This window comes from Panthera leo, chromosome D4, assembly GCF_018350215.1.
Source record: "Panthera leo isolate Ple1 chromosome D4, P.leo_Ple1_pat1.1, whole genome shotgun sequence".
In the NCBI taxonomy this organism is placed as follows: domain Eukaryota; kingdom Metazoa; phylum Chordata; class Mammalia; order Carnivora; family Felidae; genus Panthera; species Panthera leo.
The window spans coordinates 35,631,934-35,656,456 of record NC_056691.1 but is presented as its reverse complement, the minus strand read 5'-3'; the positions used below and the strand labels follow the sequence as shown (position 1 = coordinate 35,656,456).

At 33.7% G+C, this 24,523-nt stretch overlaps 1 long non-coding RNA gene across 2 annotated transcripts in view; it reads left to right on the top strand.

Moving 5' to 3' along the window:
* The window catches only part of LOC122205353, a 579,915-nt gene that overhangs the window by 86,841 nt on the left and 468,551 nt on the right, over positions 1–24,523 (top strand). For both annotated transcript variants that reach the window (XR_006196015.1, XR_006196014.1), the window contains exon 2: positions 6,596–6,702. This is a non-coding gene — a long non-coding RNA (uncharacterized LOC122205353). The remainder of the gene's footprint in view (positions 1–6,595; positions 6,703–24,523) is intronic.

Genomic DNA, 24,523 nt, shown 5'->3' with positions numbered 1-24,523 from the left:
ACATCAAACTAAAAAGCTTTTGCGTAGTGAAAGAAACAATCAACATAATGAAAAGGCAACCTAAAGAATGAAGGGAAACTATTTGCAAACCATTCATTGGATATGGAGTCAATATCTAAAACATTAAAAAGTCATACATTCAATAACATAAAAAAAAAACCAAAAACAGTCTGATTTAAAAGTGGGGAGGAGCACCTGGGGCTGGCTCAGTTGGCTGAGTGTCTGACTTTCGCTCAGGTCATCATCTCACAGTTCATGAGTTTGAGCCCCACATTGGGCTCACTGCTGTCAGCAGAGTGCCTGCTTTAGTTCCTCCGTCCCTTCTCTCTTTGCTCCTCTCCCTCAAAAATAAATAAATATATTTTTAAAATTTAATGGGGAAAGGAACTGAATAGACACTTTTTTTTTAAAAGAAGAAATACAAATTGCCAACAGGCAAATAAACAGGTACTCAGCATCATTGATTATCAGGGAAATACAGGTCAAAACTACAATGAGGTATCACGTTACACCTTTTAGGATGGATGTCATCAAAAAGAAAGACATAACATGTTAGCAGAGATGTGACTAAAAGGGAACCCTTTTACACTGTTGGGGGAAAAGTAAATTAGTATAGACACTATGGAAAACAGTATGGAGATTCTTCAAGAAATTAAAAATAGAATTACCATGGGCATCTGGGTGGCTCAGTTGGTTAAGTGTCCAACTCTTTATTTTGGCTCAGGTCATGATTTCACAGTTGGTGGGACTGAGCCCCATGTCAGGCTCTGTGTTCACAGTGTGGAGCCAGCTTGAGATTCTCTCTCTCCCTCTCTGCTCCTTCCCTACTCATACTCTCTTTTTCCCTCTCTCTCAAAATAAATAAATAAACATTTAAAAATAGAATTACCATATTATTGAGCATATATATAATGGAATATTATTCAGCCTGAGAAAGAAGGAAATTTTGTCATTTATGCCAACATAGATGGATCTTAAGGACATTATGCTAAGTGAAGTTAGTCAGACAAAGATATATACTGTATGATATTACTTATATGTGGAATCTCAAGAAGCCAAACTCATAGAAACAGGGTGAAGAATGGTGATTACCAGGGATGGAATTGGGAGTCAGGGGGGATTAGGAGACCTTGGCCAGAAGGTATAAACTGTCAGTTATAAGATGATTAAGTTCTGGGTATCTAGTTTGCAGCATGGTGATTACAGTTGGTAATAGTATATTATATGCTTGAAAGTTACAAAGACAGTAAATTGTAAATGTTCTCACCACACACACACACACACACACACACACACACACGCCCACAAAATGGTAATTATGCGTGGTGTTACAGGTGTTAACTAACTTTGCTGTGATAATCATTTTGCAATGTATAAGTGTATCAAATCAACATGTTGTACACCTTAAACGTAGACAATGTTACCTGTCAATTATATCTCAGTAAAATGAGGGGAAAAATTAACAAAGAACATACTGGTAGGAGATCTGCAATTAAGAATATCTGCTAGGGAATGGCATACATTATTTTGGCTCCTCATGTACTGGCCATAACTAGTCTCGGAAGCTCATGCAATGTCTGTCGTATCATCTTGCCATAGTAGGTTCTCAATCTAAAGTGTCTTTGATGAAAATGTTATGCAAGTTACAGCATATGACATTGTAACAAAAGGCAGAGAGATGATGTTAATGAAGAAATCCTAGAATTAAAAGAAGGCTAGTTAGTATGCAACATATTTAAAACAAATGAACAAGATAAATTGCAAATTCAAAAGAGGGCAGGATAAACTAATCTCAATATTTAGAGAATTTTGACAAATAATTGCTTCACATTTTGAGCACTATCTCTTAGTATTCAGAGGATTTTCAGAGTCACCTGGCAAAGAATCTGAAAGGTTTTTGAGAGATTCATCACATAGCATAACTTCAAATACTCTTCTCCTTGAAGGGATAGTAACAAAGCAGAATTATTCATTGGGGATTATGATGATAAAATATTCACAATTGCTATTAAAGCAATAATGTGCCAGTTTTTAAATTACTGAACTATTCTGTTTGTTATTTTCAAGGGAATCTTATTAGCAAAGATAGAACACACCAACATGATTTTGCTTTGGGATTCATCACATGTCTGATTAGAGAGTATTTAAAAATATATTTCATATATCCTCTCCTTACTTCCTATAAACAGGTTGAAATGATAATTAAGTAGTGTCTGTGTTATAAAATTCAGAGGACATGAAGGAACATTGTAACTTGTGAAATTGTACCAGCAATGCACATAATAATGTAGACAGAAAAAATAAATAAAAGGATCAGAGTTGCAGTTTTAAAATAGATCTAATTCTGTATGCACAGAATTACCCCCAGAAGCATTCTGGAAATAATTTGTAGCACACAGCATCACCTTGTTGCAGGAACATAATAGTGCAACTTCAGGGCTCTACTTAACATGGAAACTCAAGTCACTTGCCCATTGAATGACCCAGTTAGTTTTGAACTGGAAATATCTATCTTACCAAACAAAAGGTGAGTAGTTTCTTTTTTGCCAAAAATTTTAAACTTCGATCATTGATTTAGCCATTTTACATAAAGAACCTATTTTGATATAAGCAAACCAGATCTGTAAATCTGTTTTTTTTTAAGTTCAAAAGATTATTTATCTAGTTGCTCAGTATACCTTTAGTTTAATATAATTATCTAAAATAAACTGCCCATGTTGCTTTAACCCAGTTTCACAGCACTTCAGATTGTGGGCAGAAGGTGAATTTTTATGTCAGAACATCGAATAACAGTTTATGTTTAGTAAGAGCTCACAAATTACTTTAATATTAATTGCAAATAGTCATATACACCAACCAGAAAGTCAGCTGTTTGTAAAAGATAGATATCCTTGGGGCGCCTGGGTGGCGCAGTCGGTTAAGCGTCCGACTTCAGCCAGGTCACGATCTCGCGGTCCGTGAGTTCGAGCCCCGCGTCAGGCTCTGGGCTGATGGCTCGGAGCCTGGAGCCTGTTTCCGATTCTGTGTCTCCCTCTCTCTCTGCCCCTCCCCCGTTCATGCTCTGTCTCTCTCTGTCCCAAAAATAAATAAAAAATGTTGAAAAAAAAATTTAAAAAAAAAAAAAAAAAAAAAAAAGATAGATATCCTTGATATAAACTAAAGAAAAGTTCATTTATTCTAATCAAGTAGGCCCTCACACAAGAAAAGTGAAACCAGCAGATGGCAGAAAATAAAATCACACTTTATCAATACCTGCCACCTCTTTAAAATGAACAGGGAAGAGGGAGAGGATTCTGAGTCTTGGAGAAATCAATAGTTTTAGCTTTCCTAATCTGGGCATTGACCCTGTGATCTGGTTCATCTGGTTCATCATTCTATGGACAGGTTCCAAAAGGTGGAGCAGCCTGAGCATGGAACAGAGATGTTGCCTTGTTGGATTAACCGTTTCCTGAAAGAGCATCAAGGAGATTGCCTTTTTTTGTGACTAACTCATCTAGTGATGGCATTTATCAGGAGAAGCCATGAGTTTGTATGCATAATTGACCTCTAGATAAAGCAGCATAACTAAAACAAACCACAATCATAATTCTTACATTGTCCTGCCCACAAATTTGCACTTCGATATTCTAACACAATTGTGTTTATGAAATAGAACCTCTAGCATCAACTTTTTAAAAAGTCCGTCTGGTGACCAGAAAGAGAAGCTCTTTTATAAGGAAGTATTTATTTAGAGGACATAAGCTCATCCACAGGGATTTTCCTGAGAATTCCTATTTATGTATAACTATTGTCAAATATCTCACAGCTGAGGAAGCATAGAAGATATTTGCACTACATAAAGGCATGCACGTTTGATGTAAACAAAGGTGTTTGTGAAGATGTGTAGACCAAACACCAGCCTGGTAGATATGCTGTGATTGATGTGAACTCAAAACTAAAGGAACATAATGATAATGTAAATAAAGTTGATCAGGAATAAAATGTAGAGAAATGGAAGTATATTTCTGACTCCAGAGGTCAGTGCTGCTTAGCTCCAGCCAATTGTTGACATGCAGAAATGTGGGCTTGGTATTGCCAAATCAGACTTTCAAGTAAATCGAGAAAGATGGGACGGCTATAAAAACGATGTGTCTGGAAAAGGGTAAATGGAACAAATATAGTAAGGGAAGAAAAGAGAGAGGAGAAATTGAAACATACATCAAGGAGCAGTAGGGAATGGGGGAAGACCATAGCTTCTTGCCACAAGGGACACAACAAGTCTCCATTTTCGACGCTGTTTGAAAGGTATTATCTTAACTAGAAATCTAGTGTCCAGTCTATGTTACATACTTCACACACTTATATGTTGTTTCATTGAGTAAAATGATGATCTAATTAATGCCAGATGAATACATAGGAGAGGCTGATAAAACTTGTATTCAAATACATTGTAATCTGCAGATTGGATGCCAGGAGCTGTGCAAATGCAGAAAACAAGGAAAGTTATTTGAAGACACTATTAGGTTTTTGGGTAGAGACTAAATTCAAGTTAGTTCCCCAAATGACATCTCATATTTGACTCTGTGAAGTTGAGTTCTCTTACTGAGTTTACTCACATTCTAAGAAGGTTAACCTCATTTTTAACTTGGTTGATGTGTACTACTTTATGTTGAGTTTTTATAAAAATTCATCTATTTGAAATGGAGAAGGTGAACACTGTATATATGCGGTTCTACCATTAGGCCTATGTTTGTAATGAGATTTTATGTATATAAATATTAATGACAACATTAGCTTATTGAAAACTAATGAAATATCTGAAGTTTACATTTATCCGTTTTGTAACATACTGACTGTGTGCTCACCATGAGTCAGGCACTGTGCTAGATGCTGAGTATGGAGTGGTTTACAGTAAAATGATAGGTAGCAGTGCAAAAGGCAAGAGGAAAATGGCATAGGGATGAAAGTGTAATGTTAGACAAAGCTGAATTCAAGGTAAAGTGTACAAACAGGATAAGAGGGTCCCCTTTTTCTAAAAAGTACTGTGAGCTACAATTCAGATAGATATAATTAACTATTTGAAATGTTGAGTTATATGAAAATATGTAAACAAAAACTTCTGGAAACAAAAAAAAAGGAAAACATTAGCAGAAATACGAAGACACCTGACACATTTCACACTTTATCAAGAGCTATCAAATAATGTAAATATCAAAAGAGCAGAGGACATGATCTGAATAGTTTAATACAATTACATATTATTAATACTAATAAGCATACCTGGATATCCCAGGGGCAGAAAAGAGAATATCTTCATTACATTTAAAAAAAATTCTTCATACATTAGGGCAGAAAAAAACTTCCATAAAATTTCTAAAAGCCAAAAATTTTAAAATGTGTAACAAATATCAAATGTCAACTACTTAATTCTTTGGATATTTAAAAAACTCCCTTGTAAGCCATTATTCAGTCAAAAGGAAAAATAATTTATTATTTAGCTATCTAGGAAAAATAATGGTACCACTCTACATAAAAGGATGTAACCAGGTTTGAACACAAACAATTTTATAGCTTAAGCATTTTTCAACACCAACAAAGAAAGAATAAAAATAAGCAGATTTCAACTAAAGAAACAAAAATAAGTGGGTAGGATAGACAATTTTAATAAAGCCGATGCATTAATGCATTTCAAAATGGAAAAAGAAACCGAATAGATTGTATTAAGATCAGTTTTTCTAATAAGTAGTCAATTAAAAAGTAATGCACTAGGTAAAACTTGGTAGAACAAGTAGATGCTTTGCATTTATGAAAGAAATATTTAGACACACACACCCACATACACACACATACACACCCTATACAATGAGGTCCTCAAAGTTGCCAAATCTGTCTCAAATTGATTTCTACCCCGAATGTTCTGCTCCTTATAATTTCTCAAAATACTTCCCTCTTAAATCTTAACAGTCTGAAGCCTATTTTATTTTCTCTCAAGAAGGCGGCTGTATTAAAAACTATTCTTTACAATCTTATATATTGTTAATATAGTTTATTTTTCTTTGAAATAACTAGTGCTCAACTCAAACTAGCTTATTAATAACAGCAAAAGGGAGGATAAATCTGGGCAGGATAGTTTGCACACTTTGCATTAGGCAGGGCTACATCCACGACTTGTGTGATTACTCTCTTGCTCTTTCTTTACATTTCTCAGCTCTGTTTCTAATTTTGTGTTGGCTCAATCCTCTCCTACCACCAGTGACTTCCAAACTTCTCTTCCTCCCCATCACTCCACACTGTTAATGTGGTTGATAAAATGGTGGCTAACCATTAGCATCACATTCTCCAACTAAGAGATAGATGGGTCATATCTATGACCCAAGAGATAAAGTAGATCAGGAATCAGGAATCAAAATGGATTTAGACATTTCACCAACAACTCTGAGAAGTAGAAGGCAGTGGTTATGTAATTCTGAAATGAACACCATATGCTCAGAAAATATTCCAAGAAAAAGGTTTCTATCCTAAAATTATATTCTCAGCCAACTTTTTAATCATGTACAATGATCAGTTTTCTATAATGCTGTGTCTCCAAAATTTACCCCATCTGCATCTTTCTCAGGAAGATGTACTGAGATATCCTTCACCAAAATGAAGCTGTAAATCAAGGAAGCAGAAGAGGTAAAGTCAAAGAACAGGGTATCCATCACGAGAGAAGAAAATTTCAAGGTAATGATAATCGGAAGTTCCGAGAGAAGAGCTGCTCAATAGAGCAAGAGAAATAACTAATCTAGACTAGAGCAGGTGGATAAAGTACTGCAAAGGGATAGATCTAAAGGGGAAAAAAGTCAACAAGCAAGGGCATTTTAAATGGTATTAGAGAGTTTGGGACCAAATTATTGTTTTAATTAATGTTTATTTATTTTGAGAGAGAGAGAGAGAGAGAGAGAGCAAGTGAGGAAGGGGCAGAGAGAGGGGGAAAGAGATTCTCAAGCAAGCTCCGTGCCATCAGTGCAGAGCCTGATGGGGCACTTGATCTCATGAATCATGAGATCATGATCTGAACCAAAGTCAAGAGTTAGATTGCTTAACTGACTGAGCCACTCAGGTGCCCCTGGAACCAAATTATTTTAAAAACTAACATGGAAAAGGTGAACAGGGAAAAGTTATACAAGGAAAGAAATAAAATCTTAATATGCAGTTTTCTCAAATGTCAATCATATTTGCCAACTGTAAGAGAATAAACACTGAATAGTAACCTGACATTATTATAACACAACATCATATGGGCTGAATAGAGGAGGAGGATCAGAGGATCAAAGACTGTAAAATATTTAAATATTCATCTTTCATATTAATCATTTGATATACAATATATAACATTGACAAAAATTAAATATCACTTAGAAATACGCATATATGAGCATATTATCAAAAAGCATTGAAGAGTACAGTCACTGGGAAGCATAAATTGGGTTGGATTGGAGGACTGCTGTTTTTCATTATAAATTCAACTTTTAAATTTCTTTACGTATTCTATTTTGATAAAAATAATGAAAATAATTAATGCATTTTTAAGAAAGATACATTTTTTTCTGCTAGCTTCAACAGACAGAAACAGTTCTGGCAAAGATCACATTCCCAACTCCTCTGGATGCTCACTCTGAACAGGGAAAGGGCTATTGATTAGAGAGAAACTCATTACATGTCTGCATCTGTGATCAAAGGAAATAGATATTTTATTGAAAGACAGCAGTAAGGAGGGAAATGAGGCCTTTGTGACTAATATGAGAAAAGGATGCATGTGGGTGGAATATGTTTAACACTTTAGAAAACGTACTGGCTTCTTATTATATTAAATATTACTTAAATATAGTATGTTTTAGGATTTCTATAATTAGATGAGTAAACCCTATTCTCTCTATACCTCAATGCAAAATTGAGTCTTATTTAATTAATGGTTTGATTAGTCTAATTTCCACATATTTTCAAATTCTACATAAATGTTTCCCAAGGCAAAACATGCAGAAAGTTAGTAGAGAACATTTGATTTTTAGACTGATATGAAACAATAGGTATTGTACAGTGTCAGTGAATACTTGCACTAAAAATAGAATAGCCCCAAGAAAGTGAAATGTTTCATGGTGTTACAGCTTCTATTAAAAACTAAATTAATACATTCACTCTCAGTAGAAATTTTTAGTGAGGTTGGTTATGTGACTCGGTAGTGAACATGTGCTGTGATTCTTTCATTGATTACTTTAATTAAATTTTTTTAATGAGGAGAAAAAAGTAAGTCAGAGGCTGTAGAACACATGAAGAACAATGAAAATAAAGAATGTTCTGAAATATGTGATTTGACAATACTGCTGAGAAACAGCATGGTGTAATGGCTGGAGTTTCTTGTTCAAGTTCTGGATCTGCCATTCTGAGCTGTAGGACCTCAGTGTGTGTACTTGATCTTTCTCTGCCTCAGTTTCAACATGTATAAAAGAGGGATAATATTAGTGTCTGTGTCAAACTGTGCCTATGAATATTTGATGAAATAATATATGTAATGTATTAAGATAATGCTTGGCACATAATTAAACATTAGATAACTAGTAGCTATCATTATTGCTCTTTTCTTAAGCCTAAGTTTCCTTTTGACATGCTACATGTCTTTCTTATCTTAACTGAGAATTTCTGTTGTTCATTTGAAAACAAAATTCTGAAGAACTGTGTAGCTCACTTAATACTATTCTTTGGAAGGGTGTTGATGATTACTTTTCCACCATTAGTATCTGATCCAGATAATTTATTCCTGTGAAATATTCAGTTCATAGAGACACAGCATAGGATAGAAGGGCAGCAGTCAGGTGTTAGTACTTAAAATTGATAAGTTAAAGGGGCTGATAGATGAAAGGTTTTTACACAAGGAGTGTTTCTTTAAAAATCATTGAGAATCATTTCCACTAGCCTCATTCTTATACATACCAGCAAAAACTTGGCTTTCAAAGGCATTACTAGGTGCTTCTTACTATAACGGTAGCTGTTCAGAGAAATACAGCCAGATCTCTCCTGCTTTCTTTGTTCTATTCCTCTGTCTCCACATAGCCCCCATTGTTGCCACCATACCACCAGGACAAGGACATTCATGGCTGCTAGAATTGAAGCATGCTTGTCATTTCATGTTTGATCTTTTAGAAAACAGATGCAGTTTACTAATTGAATATAGTACAAAGTATTATGGGATTCTAAAACATTAAAACTGCTAAGGATTTTAGAAAGTATTTGCTGAGACCCAAATGCTTTGTGATAAGCAAGTGGATTCCATGAGACAAAATGGTTTGCACAAGTTTGAATAGTTAGTAAAGGGCAAAACAAGAAGTAATATATGGATCTTTTAAATCCAACATAAGCACAATTTTTTTTACCTTGTTGCCTACTAAAGTTGAGACATGTGGTACTATAGCCTTAATTGTTTTGTTTAGTTTTATCATGTCTAATAAAAAACACATTCTTGACAGTAAATACTACTGAAGCCACTAAAATGAGTAAGGTAACCCTGTCCTGTTGCATTTTACTGTTTAATCATACTCTCTGGTTACTTTTTTTCCCCCCATACTTAAGGAAATCACTAATTTTATCAGGTAACTTAATGATTAAAATTCTTTCTATGAATCAATAAATTTTTGGAGCATGATCTGTCATTATGTTCTTTCATTACCATTCCAAAATAGGTATATATTATACCCAGCCTTTGTTCTATGACATTAACTTGACCATATGTCTGCATAAAGATTAGTTTTTTCAGTTCCTCCCTATAAGTGAAATGGATATCTAGTGATTACTTTCTAACTCTAAGGTAGCAAAGTTCCTTAACACTACTCAATTACAACACTTTTTATTCTTTCTAATGTATCTCTATCCTACGTTAACACCATATTATATTAACCACATTGCTTTCATAGAAGTACCTCTAATTCATCAGTTTAAACAAAATCTATTGGATTGAATTTATTTCTGAGAAAGGCAAGAGATGATGTTTGTTGTCAATCATGTGTTATTTCGTTTTAGTAGCTGAACTTAGAAAAGAAGTAAAGGGGAAACTGGGCTATATATATCCGTCATTGTATCCAGATGCAGTTTGTATCCGAGTCTCCACTAAATATTTGAAGGTGTAGCATCTGCTACCTGTGAGTCATATGACATAATTTTGTATTATATTTACTTTCCTTCATTATTAGTATATTCTAAAATGAGCCATTATTAGTCATGTACACTAATAGAAAGACTGTATGTAGAAGAAAAATCACATTTTTTTATCTTAAATATTTTAGAGAAGACTTCGTATTATGTGAAAAAGGCAAAATAAGCTGTCCCAAGGCTAATTTTGCTTGCACTCACACCATATTTATCCATCAAGCTAACAAGTATCCATTAACACCTGTTATTACCTAGACTTATTTCTAGATACAGATACAATATTAACAAATCTAATAATAATATGTACTATGTCTTAATAAAAATTATAATGTTTATAATGATGACTACTAATTGATCACTAACTTTGTGCTCATATTATATCTTTTATATCTTATCTTTAATAATCAAAATATCCCTGAAATTCAGATATTCTTTACCTCATTTTACACATAGGTGAACTACAACAAAGGAGTTAAGTATTTTCCTCAAGTTCTAATCAAAATCTGTCTGAGTTTAAAGCAGGTACTTTCTGCACCCTATTATACATTTCTTGACATAAAATAACACTTTGAACACTCTAGATGTTTAGAGGAGGACAATCAATGAGTAGTAAAGGAAGCCTTCTGGGTTAAGTGAGAAAAGCTTTTATATACTCTGCTTTCCCTACTTGCTAATTTTCCTCTTTGGTTTCTATTCATATATCTTTATCTCTTCTTACTTTACTATTGATTATACTTTTATTTTTCCACTGGTTTATTACTTATTCTCCTGGTGGATTTCCAAAAGACAAGGATTCCATAATTTCCAGTTCAGTGAAGTAATTGTGGTTCTTATCCCCATAAAGATGCATACCACCCCGATGGCCGTGGCTGGCTCAGAGGACACTGCAGTAGATAAAGGTGTAGATTAATGGGTCAGCCTTCCCTTTCTTCTTATTATTATGGTGTCTCCCACTTAGCTCCCAGATCAAGATGATGACTTTCTAAAACTTTAAGAACTTTCCTGATGTAACAACATCAAGGATCTCTTTATAATGCTTTGGCACAGTTGAATTTACTTTTTAATTCCTCCCTAAACTTTGCAGGTTAGTTAAAATTTTCCATCATTACTCTGCCTGATTCCAGTTGTCAATAGGGAGAAACTACTCCATAATCTAAACCTATATCTGTTAAGAGCCAGTATTTATAAGGCCTGTGCTCTTTCCTGCTTATCTTTTTGTTTTTCTTTCCCTTTCTTGTAAATACAATATGCAGACAGAAAAGTACATGTTTTATAAGACTATAACTAGAGGAATTACAGCAAAGTGAACCCACCTACGCAAGTTAACAGATGGGTCCAGTAAGCTACCCTCTTGTTTCTTATTAATCACTACAACTTTAGCCTTCCCTTCAAAGGTTAATGTCAAGTCAGAATGTTTTCATAAAGCTGTTTTGTTAAGAAAAATTATGAGGTTTTAATGCATTCATATATGTGGCATCAGAACGTGTTGTGTGTATGTGGTAACAAATGAGAACAACATAGGTCATTGCTTGAGCTGAGTTAAGAATATATGGAGTTTGATTATATCACTGACTTTACTTTCGAGTATTTTAGAAAATTCTTATAATTATTAAAATATCAAACGTATAACATATGGCAATTTTATGTTGTCTCAGCACATATCAGTAACAACACTATTCGGTGTGAAACATAGCCATTCACTAATCTACTCCACAGCTCTCTATTTTGTTCACTTTTAAGATACATGACTAATAGATCTTCTTCCACTTAGTCTGAAATGGGGTGCTTGTTCCACAGTTTCTGGCTACCCTGGAGAACAGTGTGGAATTCCCACAAAGTGAGTTGTAGTGCAAATATCAAGCTAGCACTGCATCACCATCTAGAGGTGGAAATGATAACTGCAAAGTTCGTCACTTAAATGAGCCGTATATAAGCTTTGAAATCTAAATATACATGGCTGTTAATGTGAATGTGGTGAAAATAATCTGTTTGCTACTGCTTTCTCTCCAGTTGAGTTTCCAGAAAGAGATCATAGCACAAAGTAGGAACCACCTGTACCTACAGATGGCATGGGGAAGCATAAATCCTAGAATCATGTATCAGTAGCATTACAACATAATTCTACCAAAGTTGAGCCTCCCATATGTGAGACAAACCACCTACAGAAGGACCACAGTGGTGTCAGTTTTTTTAGCACATTCCTGATAATGAAATCCATGTTGAACTCAACAAGAATGGCTTTCGTTTTTTTTGGCACTGAACAATTTACACCAACTTGCATTTGACTATTCAGATTATTCTTTTCTCTCCATAGGCATGACTATGGGAATAGAGCAGAGGATATGCTTGGTATTTTTGAGACTGTTTACATATTTTTACCTCCGTTGTTCTGCTAACTACACATAGCATCCTTTTTTATATGAAAGGAAGAAATCATTGATATAAGTGTGTGTGAGACCAAATGCCATGCACTAATTAATATTATGAATGTTATTAATTCTTCAATTATTATTTAAATTATATCCAAAATCATGCCATGAATTATTAATGTAAAAGTATTGGTTAAGCCCATTTTCCCCATTTTTTTTTTAGTAAATGTTTACTGAGCTTCCCCTGTATGCCAAAAACTGTGAGAGATTTTCTTACCTTCAAGAAGCCCATAATTTAGAGCATCTCATACAAAATACACTCAAGTACATAAGAATTCTGAGTAATAAACTTTATTCTTGTTGAGGAAATAGAAGAATGCTATGAAAGACTTCGTTTTGGAGGATGAAGAAAAATTTTCAAGTTACAGATGTGGACAGGAACATTCTTGACAGAAGAGAAAGTATACATTAAAAAGATTTTAATGACATTGTTAAAGTAAGAAGCTTATGTGGGAAAGAAATAGTTGTGACTGTGGCTGGAAAAGTAGTCTGGGGTTAAATTAGAAATGGCTTTATATACCTCACTAAGTAGTTTGAGCTTAAATCTATAAGCAGAGAGTGGATGACGTAGGTCTTTAAACTGGCAAGTCATGAGACTGTCTATATATGCTTTAGAAAAAGAAGTCCAATGAGAGTATTAAAAAATAATTGTAGAAGTGAAAATCATGAGAAGCTTGGAGGGTACTCCAGTAGTCCAAAGGAGAGATGCTGAGGACTTCAGCTGATGTCCTATGATGAGGTACTATTAATATTAGTTTGTGAACGATTAAATATAATATGGAAAAACAAGACAGCATTGTTGGGATTGTCTTTGAGGTTCTTAATTATATTAATGAGCAGATGGTAACATCATTAGCCAACATAAGACTTCAGGAGAAGAAACATTTCTGTGTAGTATTTTGACCCTAGAAAGCAACAGGCTTCAGCTTTACTTTAGATCAATAATATCCCAGCCAGGAATACATCTTACATGTAGAAAATCAAATGCGATTTGAAAGCAAGAAAATATGGTAAAAAGTGGGAAATGGGGCAGAGGATTACAAGAGATAGGCATTTTTTACTTACTTTTCTCTTTAAATCTGTAGTAAAAAAAATGCAATACTGATGGGAGGGTAAGGCTCACTGTGTAGATAGTGGGTAATGTCTACCATGAAATTTTCCCCATCATCCTTCCTTTAGGCAGTCTGTCAAGAATCAGCCCTTATCCTCATCACCCTCTCTGATACAATTCACACAAATAACTTAACACTCTCTTGGTCTCACCTCTGCTTAGACCGAGAACTTATTCCTCCAAGTCCTTCTTTGCCTCTGCCATGCCTCGCCTCCCTTGGTGTTCTTAAAGCCTTAATCATTCTACATCTTAATTAAGTATTTATTTGCCACTGTTCTGTTTGTGACACTGTAAGTTACTGAAAGAAGTTTGATTCTTGAGGTTAATCAAAAATATAATTGGTTATAATTTTTCAAGTCTTTGGAAATCTCAAGTATATATTTCCCTTAGAAATTCATAGAGGGAGGCAGTATTGGACAGTGGTTGAGAGCACAGCTTCTGAGGCCAGACTGCCTGGTTTCAAATCCTGGTTACTCCATTAAAATAGACAGATCTTGGGAATATATTTAATTTTGCTGGGCTTTGGTTTTATCATCTGTAGAATGGAGATAATAATAATAGTACTTATCTGTTGGGATGTTATGCATTTTGAGCAAGTTAATATTTATATAACAATTGGAATAGTATCTGGAACAAATGAAATGCAATAAAAGTGTTTGCTAAGTAAATAATGATTACTTTAATAGTTTCCCATTGCCTCTGTCTACATGTATGAAATGAAGGGAATCAAGCTTGACCTTATCATTGCAAAAATATAATGTATCACTTTTTCATTAGTTTATTTTGACATTTGTTAGCTATTTAAATCCTGGAATGATGAATGAATCCAAGAAATGTTGATGTGGATGTTTCTGCATTTTTCCATTTATGTTTTTAATGTTTATTTATTTTTGAGAGAGAGACAACACGAGTGGGAAAGGGGCAGAAATACAGGAAGACACAGAATCCAAAGCAGGCTCCAGGCTCCAACCTGTTAGCACAGAGCCTGACACGGGGCTCAAAATCATGAACAGTGAGATCATGACCTGAACTGAAGTCAGACGCTTAACCAACTGAGCCACCCAGGCACCCCTCTGCATTTTTCCATTTAATCTTAGCTGTAAGATAGCTCACTTTTTCAAATTTTTAAATATGTGTTTATTTGTGTTTAATTCATAGGAAAGGTCGTAGGAAAAACATTGACAGTTGGAGATATCCAAACAAAGTGTCACAGCGTGTCCCTGAATGAAACTTGAAGAATTTAACATTCTGTGTGACTATCATTCCTGTAGCAGTGAAAAATGTCACTTTTCAGTTTGTCCTAAAATAATGGCAACAGTATAAATGAGAAGGATAGTATGTAAAAAATAGAATCATGATACTCATAATGTTTATATTCTCTGTTACTTGTTTTGACTTTTAAGTCAATTTTATTACTGAAATCTGAATGTCACACCTAAAGACTCTGATATTCAAAGAATGGTCTTTAGAGCAAAGACTTGTCCACCTAGAAGCTTTTTAGAAGTGCAGATGCTCAGGCTTCATGTCAGTCCCTCTAAATCACAATCTGCATTTTAACAGGATTCCCAAGAGATTTTATAAAAATTAAATTTGAAAATGACTGAATAATAGACACCTAGTAATCAGTAACAGATTGACAATAAATAGAACTGTGGGAGAATAAAAACAAACCAAACGACCCTCCCTCTAGCTCCACTACACTGAATTTCTGAAATAAACCCACTTTATAACTATAATCATTACATTTATTTTTTCCCACAAGTATTTATTAGAAGCCTATTCTGTGCAAATTACTGTTCTGGGTTCTAAAGATACAGTGGTGAAGAAAATAGAGAAAATTCTTTATACTGAAGTGTTAATATTATACTGAGGTCCAAGTGATCCACAAGAAATTCTTATTTAAGAACAAGAATTTAGGGTCTCCTGGGTGGCTCAGTCAATTAAACATCCAGATCTTGGTTTCAGCTCTGATCATAATCTCACGGTTCATAAAATCGAGCCCCACTTCAGGCTCCATGCTGTTAGCATGCTTGGGATTGTCTCTCTCCCTCTCTCTCTGCCCTTCCTCTGCTCATACTCTGCCTCTCTCTCTCTCTCTCTCTCTCTCTCTCTCTCTCTCTCAAACAAACAAACAAACAAACCCAGAGCAATAATTTAAAGAAGTAGGCTTTTTGGGGGTACCTGGGCAGCTCAGTACGTTAAGCATCCTACTCTTGATTTCAGCTCAGGTCATGATTTCATGGTTTATGGATTCAAGCCCCACGTCGGGCTCTGGGATGACAGATTGGAGCTTGTGTGTTGTCTCTCAAAATAAATAAAATTAAAAAAAATAAAAAATAAAAAAGAGAGAAAGGAAAAAAGTAATAAAGGAAGAAAGAAAGAAGTGGTTCATGGGTTCAAGCCCCACATCGGGCTCTGGGATGACAGACTGGAGCTTGTGTGCTGTGTCTCAAAATAAATAAAATTTAAAAAAAACTAAAAAAGAGAGAAAGGAAAAAAGGAAGAAAGGAAGAAAGAAAGAAGTGGGCTTCTTGACACATGTGAAATTTTTCCTGAAAAAATTTTATATATTCAGTTTTTATAGATTTAGTTGCTACTTAGTTCTTGCTCAGATTCTGGGTCCAGGTTGCGTGGCTTCAAATCCTGACTCCCTGACTTTAGGCAAAACACTCAACCTTTGTGTTCTTCAGTTTCCTCATCTGAAAAATGGGGGAAATAATAGTGTCTACATCAGGACATTGTTGTGAGATAAATGAGATTTGTATACAGAACATATTCAAGGCAGTGCTTGGAATTTTGGAAGCACTATGTAAGGGTGAGAGATTATTGTTGTCAGTGAAAAGTTATTAGTGATACATTTCTCTTCCCTGAATGTGAGTTTTGAGAAATTAGCTTTAGTTTTGGAACATGTGGACAGTGTGTGAAAACAAACAACCAAACAACCAACCAAACAAACAACCAAAAACCAAAATAAGCTATGAATGAATTCTGAAGTACTTGAATTAAACTGAAGTACATGCTAACTAGATTCTGGTGGAGAAGACGAGCTTCTATAGTCTTATCCTGGACTGGAAACCTGGATAAGAAGATACTGAATTCTAAACCCTTGTCTGGTTCCTGCATTTTGCACAGTTGGAGAGAAAGTTTGCATGGCCATCTAATTCACTTTGAACTTTGCTCATATCCCCAAGATCTTAGTCTTTAATCTCAGCTTTCCTATTGGTCAACTTTGTTGGTAAATGAGCAGGAAGTTAATTCTTGCTTACTTTGGTTTCTTTTCTAATTTTCCCATGTGTTTTAGTGAAATCTTTCCAAGTGATGACTTTTTTTTTAAGAGTGTAATGATCAAAACATAACAAAACTGGTGAAACCATCTAAGCAATCAAAATAGTGTTTCTATTCATAGGCATTTTTTTTTCTTCTTGTACAAGTGGAAATAAGATTTCTTTCAGTTAATTCACATTCCTTACTAATTCTTCAAACATTTGGAATGTTTCTGAAGTAACCTCTGTTTGAAATCAAGAACTTAAAGAATCATATAAACCAAGGTGTATAATATACACAATGGCATACAAGTTCACGGTTGTCTGGGCTTGGTCAACCAACCCCCATATCTCCTGCTCCACTCCCATCTAAGTACTGTGCTAGTCAAAGCACAGCATTTCGTATAATATCCCCATATCTATGTTTACAACAACTAACAGATCTCAAAATGTGGTCTGGAGGTGAAACTCCTATGGAAAATCTGAGAGGTCAAAGTATTTTTGTGACACTAGGGAGTTGCTTCCTTTTTCAATTCTTCTGACATATGATTTCATAATGAATTGGAAACAGGCATGAGAATCTACCTATCCACCATTACGTCAGATATTATGGAGATTTTTTAAAGATGCAAAATAATGTTACTCTTCGCACCTTTTTTATTTTTTGGCTTGAAAAATAAAGTTTTTTAATGAAAAGTGTTTTTAGATTAATATTAATAGAGAATATTTTAAATATTTAATAAAATAAGTGTTTTCATTGCTTAGTTTTAATTTATAATACCATAATTATCATTAAATGAAAACCATGTAAATGGAATTTTTGGGGGGTCCTCAATAATTGTTGAGTGTAAAGTGGTCAAAAACCAAAGTGTTTGAAAATTTTTAATCTACACTTTTTTCTTGGCATGGTTGAAACAAGGGAGAAGGTGGTGCTTGTTATGTAGTTATTTCTCTCCCATCCTGTCTGGACTGTAAAGACATTTCTATACCTTTCCCAAGGCTTTGCTTTTGCAGGGTGTAAGGGACGGAAAGATAGAGTGAGCCAAGGAAAAGGTAAAATGCGAAGTGGATAAAAGTCTCCTTTCTAGGTAATCAAGTGCCTATACTATGTACTGATTTAGTAAAATAAATAGAATCACAAATAAAGATGATTGAGTGTGATTGTGATTGATTATGTGAAGTACTTGAAGGAGCCTCTTTGAATTTTAATATGAGTCCAACCAAATCCATCACATTTGATAGGCAAAGAAACTGAAGCCAACGTTGATGAGGGAAATTGCTCTGAGTCACTTGTCTCTTAGTGACAAATCCAGAATCAGAACTCAAGTTCCTGGCCTCGAGTTTGCCACATAGGTCATAAAATTGAATGTTTATCCATATTTTCAATTAAGGTAAATTATTATGATAATTATGTAGAACTATATGCATAATAGTACTTCTCAGAGTAAAAACCTAGCATATGAACTAATAAATCTGAAAAGGAACATTGAGAAAATATAAATAAATATATAGTTGTTATTTGTCAGAAGATTAGGTATAGAGGTTCAAATTCAACTTTCAAAACAGCGTATGCAATTCTGTCTATCATTCCAGCAAACTATTTCAATAGCCTGTAACACCCTTCATTCAGAGATTCTAGGGGCTTGTAATTATATCTCAACTTTTAAAACGATATCATTATCCATTTAGTTAATAGAGTACATTGATAAAAATCACAGTATCCCCTGGTGTGCACTAAAATTGTTAAGCAGAATAATTTATGCAAATTACTTATAGAGTTAATATATGTTAAATATGTTTAATTACACTGCAGAACTCAGTTCGCTGTAGCACACACAATTATTTTTAATCATAAAAACAGATATTTTGGAGATTTATGTTCAACCCATCACACTGCTGGTTAATACTGCTTTTCTTCCTTGCTTCCAGAAATAAATTTTAAAAAAAAGATTAATAATTTGTGCCATAATCTTCTTGTTACTGAAAAGTTTATGTGTATTTTAATTTTAACATTCTCCAAAATATAAAAGGTACAAAATGCTTTCTGGGCCTTATTTAAAATACATACTTACTTAGGAAGCTAGCAGAAGAAACTGTTTAGGGACATAATAATAACATTTACCTCTGGGGAGCAAAACTGGAGAAATAAAGAGGAGGAAAGTAATTTTTTTGTTCTTATCATAAGCTTTTTTTATTACTTTATTTTTAATTATATATATACTACTTTGATTAAAAATGAAATATAAGAAAATGTACATGTACCTTAACACAATAGTAGAAAACAATATTCACCCATAATCTTTCTGACACTGAACATTTCTACTTTGATTTATGTAGAAAGGGTGGCTGAACAATGAATGTTCAAATGTTAAAGACAGATAAAATGATATAAACATATCTAAGAAATTCTAATTTTAGAAAAAATACCCTTTCTTTGGCATTATGTTGATATTAAGTACTAGATTTATAAAAGTGTACACATATGGGCAACAAAACCATATCTTAACCAAACACTTTTCAGTAACAATGATGTGATTCCCCATGGCAAAGTGTGAGTTTGTAAGAGACCTAAGTATCTGCATAGCATATATCAACCCCCAATCTTGGAAGTTACAAATTCAGCACAATACTTTTATAGAAAACAATATTCTCCATGATAGGAAAGTGCATTACTTAATGAAGTTCAAAAATACATACTTTTTAGTGGACAACTATATTTAATGACATAGCCTACTGTTAAAGAAATGAACAATTAATTGTATTGAGCACAAAATGCAATTAAATTAGTAAATAAAATTTCAGATTAAAGAATTATTATGTACTACGTGCACTTAAGATAGTATATACCATACCAATGATGGAATATAATAATCAAATCAATTATATGATATTATAAGAATTTTAACATTTTTTATATTTTAAAACCTAACATTTTTCAGTTAGATTGCTATATTGAACAAGCTAATACACAGATCTTTCAAAATTAACCCACAGACATCGCAGCTATTAACTAAGTTTTATACACTAAAGTGTGCCAAAATAAAGTAAACATGACTCCACTCTCTTTAATTTGATGTTAAAATACTTAAAGATCGTTTCAGTAATCAATGAAATTCTAATTGCCTTCAAGGAGGAGATTGTAAAAATAATTAAAACTAGTGCATTATTTATTTGCTGTTTTTATTCACAAATAGGTTTACCATGAATTGTATTTATTTCACTTTGCATGATTAAATGTAGTTGATTTTTCTTATTGAAGAATTTCTGACCAAAGATATGACCTTTTAATGAAGACAAACCTGTTAATTCATCATGTGGAATTTCCTGATCTCACCATTCTCTTTTGTCCTCTTCCCTATATATTGCTTTCTTGAATTTTATACGCTAGCTTTCTAATGAGGTTTTTCCCATCCAAGTCTTGAGCACTGTAGTTGAGGCTACTGACTATAGAGCATTTGAACATGCATCATTAAGTTATTGGGTCAATGTGGTCAATATTGCTGTGTCAATAGTTTTTACATGGAACTATCTTTCTAATACACTTTAAAAATTTATCTTTAGGTAATACAATGAAGCACTAAATACTAGCCTCTGATTAATGGAAATGTCCCCAATGATCTCATGGCTCTCTTCATGATTGCAAGTTATTTTAATATCAAGGAACTTATATTTTATCTTCGTATACACTCAGTGACTATGTCAGCTCTTTGTGCATAGTAGGCATTTTTTAATTATTTAAAAACAATTTCCTCTTTCCTACTGTTACAAAATAATATAATAACACTTTGATAGTAATCAATATGTTTGCAGCACTTACATGTGCTAAGTTCTGCTTTAAGCACTTTGTATGGGCTATTTTGTTTAATGACATATTCCGTCAGCTGATTTAATCCTCACAACTCCATGATGTAGATATTAATCTTATTAATCCATGTTTTACAGGAACGAAGCAAAAAGGCTAAATAATTTGCTCAAGGCCGTATAGCAACTAAGAACAAGGTTTGAGATCAGGCCATTGGACACTAGAATTCTTTCTATATAACACTGCCAATTTTCATTAAGGATGATTCCTCCTGAAGATACTGCTGGTAGAGTTTCCCAAAATTTTATTTTGTGATAGTTAAATCAAACACACAAAAACTTAAATGTGTACAACTGCTTAAAGCAGTGTTCTCAGAAGTGAGTGGTATACAATGAAGGCATACATAAGATGATCTACTGGGGGTTAGGAGGAAAATATAGAATTTGTTTCTGTAATACTTGTTAGGTATTTTTTTCTTAATTTTGGTGGTGTTTTTAGTTTTTTTAATATGTAAACACTGTTACAGTGTAGTAGTATATTATGCGATTTATAAATCAGTAATATACAAGTATTGGTATACTTCAAAATATTTTTGCCTGTATACTTCAAAATATTTTTATGAGCATATGAGCTGTAACATTGGGAAATAATCATCTTATAGAAACTACCCAGAATTTAAAGAAAAATAATATTTAGGGTAATAAGGCATATGGCATTCTCTGTAGAATGTGTTAGAGTAGTTATGTATTTTTTTGAGATGCCTTTCCTTATCTATAAAATGGGAATATTAAATACCTTTATAGTTTTATTGTGATGACTGAATGAATAAGAGGTGTGTGAACTTTTTAAAAGCCTAAATCTTGGGGCATGTGTATGATTCAGTTGGTAGAACATGAGACTCTTGATCTTGAGTTTGTGACTTGAAGCCCTACATTGGGCATGGAGCCTTTTTAACAATACATACATACATACATACATACATACATACATCTCTACAGGACTACTAATTACTCAAGTATTATTCATCATCACATTAAAATGGCATTTTGAGTAAAACGGCATGTGAGAGACATTTTGTGCAGGGAATCTTCTGGGCTCCCTTATGGTTAAGTCATCTGGCTGATTTTTGGCCTGGCTGGCATAAAACAGACAATTCCTGGGAGACACTGTCTCTGCCACTCTAGTTCCTGCTGGTGATATTCCAAAATGCATTAATAGATTTCTAGGAAGCTGCACTAGCCTCTGGCCAGGTATAAGCTTGGTTCAAATAAATAAACAAAATCTGAAAAGTAATAAAGTAGTTTTTCTTTAAAGATCCCTTGCGTTGAAAGTCAAAAAGAAATCAAATGAATTAATAACTTGAGATGTGAATATATCCAGTGAACAGCAATATCTTTCTTGAAGGTGTCCACACCATTTCCAGCGCACACCTGAATGTATTATCTAATATCACTTTAGATTTTAGCTTAGTAAGTATAATTAGTAATCTTCTACTGACAATATTAACCTATATTTTAGTATCTCAAATCTGCATATTAGCTAAATTAGGCATACCGTAGAGAGTTTCTTTCATTTTCTATAACTTCTGTATTTAAAGTGTTGAAATACATATGCCTTTCCCAAAGAATGATCTATAGAACACTAGTCCTATAAGCTCTCTATTGTTAATAAAGCATTCCATGATCAAACATGTTTTCAAAATATAGAAGTTTACTTTAGCATATTATTGAACCTGAGAAATCTAAGTACTTTGAATATTTCCCAAATTTATTTGACTAAGAAAGCATTTTGTATTTTGTGTGTTGCCTAACAAAGCAGGGAAACAAATTTTACAAAACAGGATAAAAAATATAGATTTCTCATTCATATTTTCTGTAGTAACTCAAATCAGGTGATTAGAAAATGCCAAAGCAAAGATGAAATTTTGTAGATTTTTATTTTGCCAAAACAACTTGGCTACCTTACCAAAACAAAATTTACAGTATAAATATACATTAGTAATTAATTCTAAAATTGGTGTATTCTGGATTATTTAATTATGAGAAATAATGTATTCATAAGCCTTCCATGTGAAAATGTGCATCTATTTTAGTGAAATTTTTTTTTTTTAAATTGACCTAACCATGCTCCTAACAAATAACAATAAGATAGGTGTTAAGGTCAGAGGAAGGTATCACGACCACATCCAAAACCATGACATCTAATACACACATAGAGCACACAGCACACATCCCTCTCATGTCCTCCTTCCCTCTACCAGAATTACTGGATGTACTTCCCACACTCAGTAAACATGACATGAAAATGGAGCTGACAGAAAAGGACATAATGTCACACTAGCTGTAGCCTCATATTCATCACCTTCATATGATCCCTTCCAGCAGAATGACAGACAAGGTATTTCAGTCACCTTCCCAGTGCAAACTGGATACAAAACAATTGCTGAATGAAATGCAATAAATATTTTTGTAAATTCATAGCTTAGAGTCAAGGAATTCAAGGAAAACTTTTGACAAAATCTTAAGAGTAATTAGAATCAACTGTAGCTATTCTGTGCACATTTGTCAACACCGGAAATCTATAGACTTGGTTGTAAAGGGTATAAAACATAAGAGGCAATATCTGTGAAATATGGGAAATTCAACGCTAAACTAGCTTCAGAGAATTCTACCCTAAACTAGATTGACTGTCACATATACTCATACAAAAATGTACATACACATGCATTAGCATTTTAATAGTCAAAAAATGGAGATATTCTAATGCCTATCAGCTTAAATGTCTATCAATATTTATGTACAAATATATATATATGTGTGTGTGTGTGTGTGTGTGTGTGTATACATATATATATGTGTAAGCATATATAATACAATATACATAATAGATGATTTCCATAGGCTTAAGGCTGAGCAAAATGCTACATTATTAACAAAGGATGCTACTTTATATGCAATTGTTGGGGAAGAATTTTTTTTTCTCTATTCTTAAGATTCTTCTAGCTCTTCTAAAGAATTAAATTGACATGAAACAGATGAACAAGAACAAACAGACAAACAAAAAGAACCAGCATTTAATTATGTATAGACAGAGGCCCAATAAAGAAATTGAAACCCAAGGAAATGAGCAAGGCAACAGGTTTTATACTTTCTTAGACAAAGAGGCCATAAAACTGTGAGGAATTGACAGGACAAAGAAAAATGTATGTTCAGGAGTTTCAATTAATAAGGAATTCTAAAACAGAATTTGGGCTGGAGTAGTAAATTAGTGGAAGTAACACGGTTTATGTATATAGCCTTAGCTCTGAATTCCTTATCTCTGATGATGTCCCTTTACTACCTGGTACAGAGAGGGTACTTTTTATATTGGAGATTTATTTCCTACTTTCTGGAAACAGGGGAGGAGTCAGAGTGTTTTCCTGGTACTGTTTCTTAAGTAACTTTAATTTAAAACAATCAATACTCCAAAATGGCATATTTGGGGGGAGCCTACCCTAAGCCTCTCCATAGTATCAAAACAACTGAACAATACTCTTTCTAGTTTAGAGGTATTTGTATATGTAGGAAGATAAGGGAAATTATAATTATTAATTAAGTGGCTAGTACCTTGAAAAGGTGAGAGCATGGTGTAGTTTGGAAACACAATACAGTAAGTTTCAATTGTACTGCTTAAGTTCTATTTTTAAGCAGAATTATAAGTACATGGAAGTTTACTTTATTATTCTTCATGTCTTTCTTATGATTCAGATATTTAATAA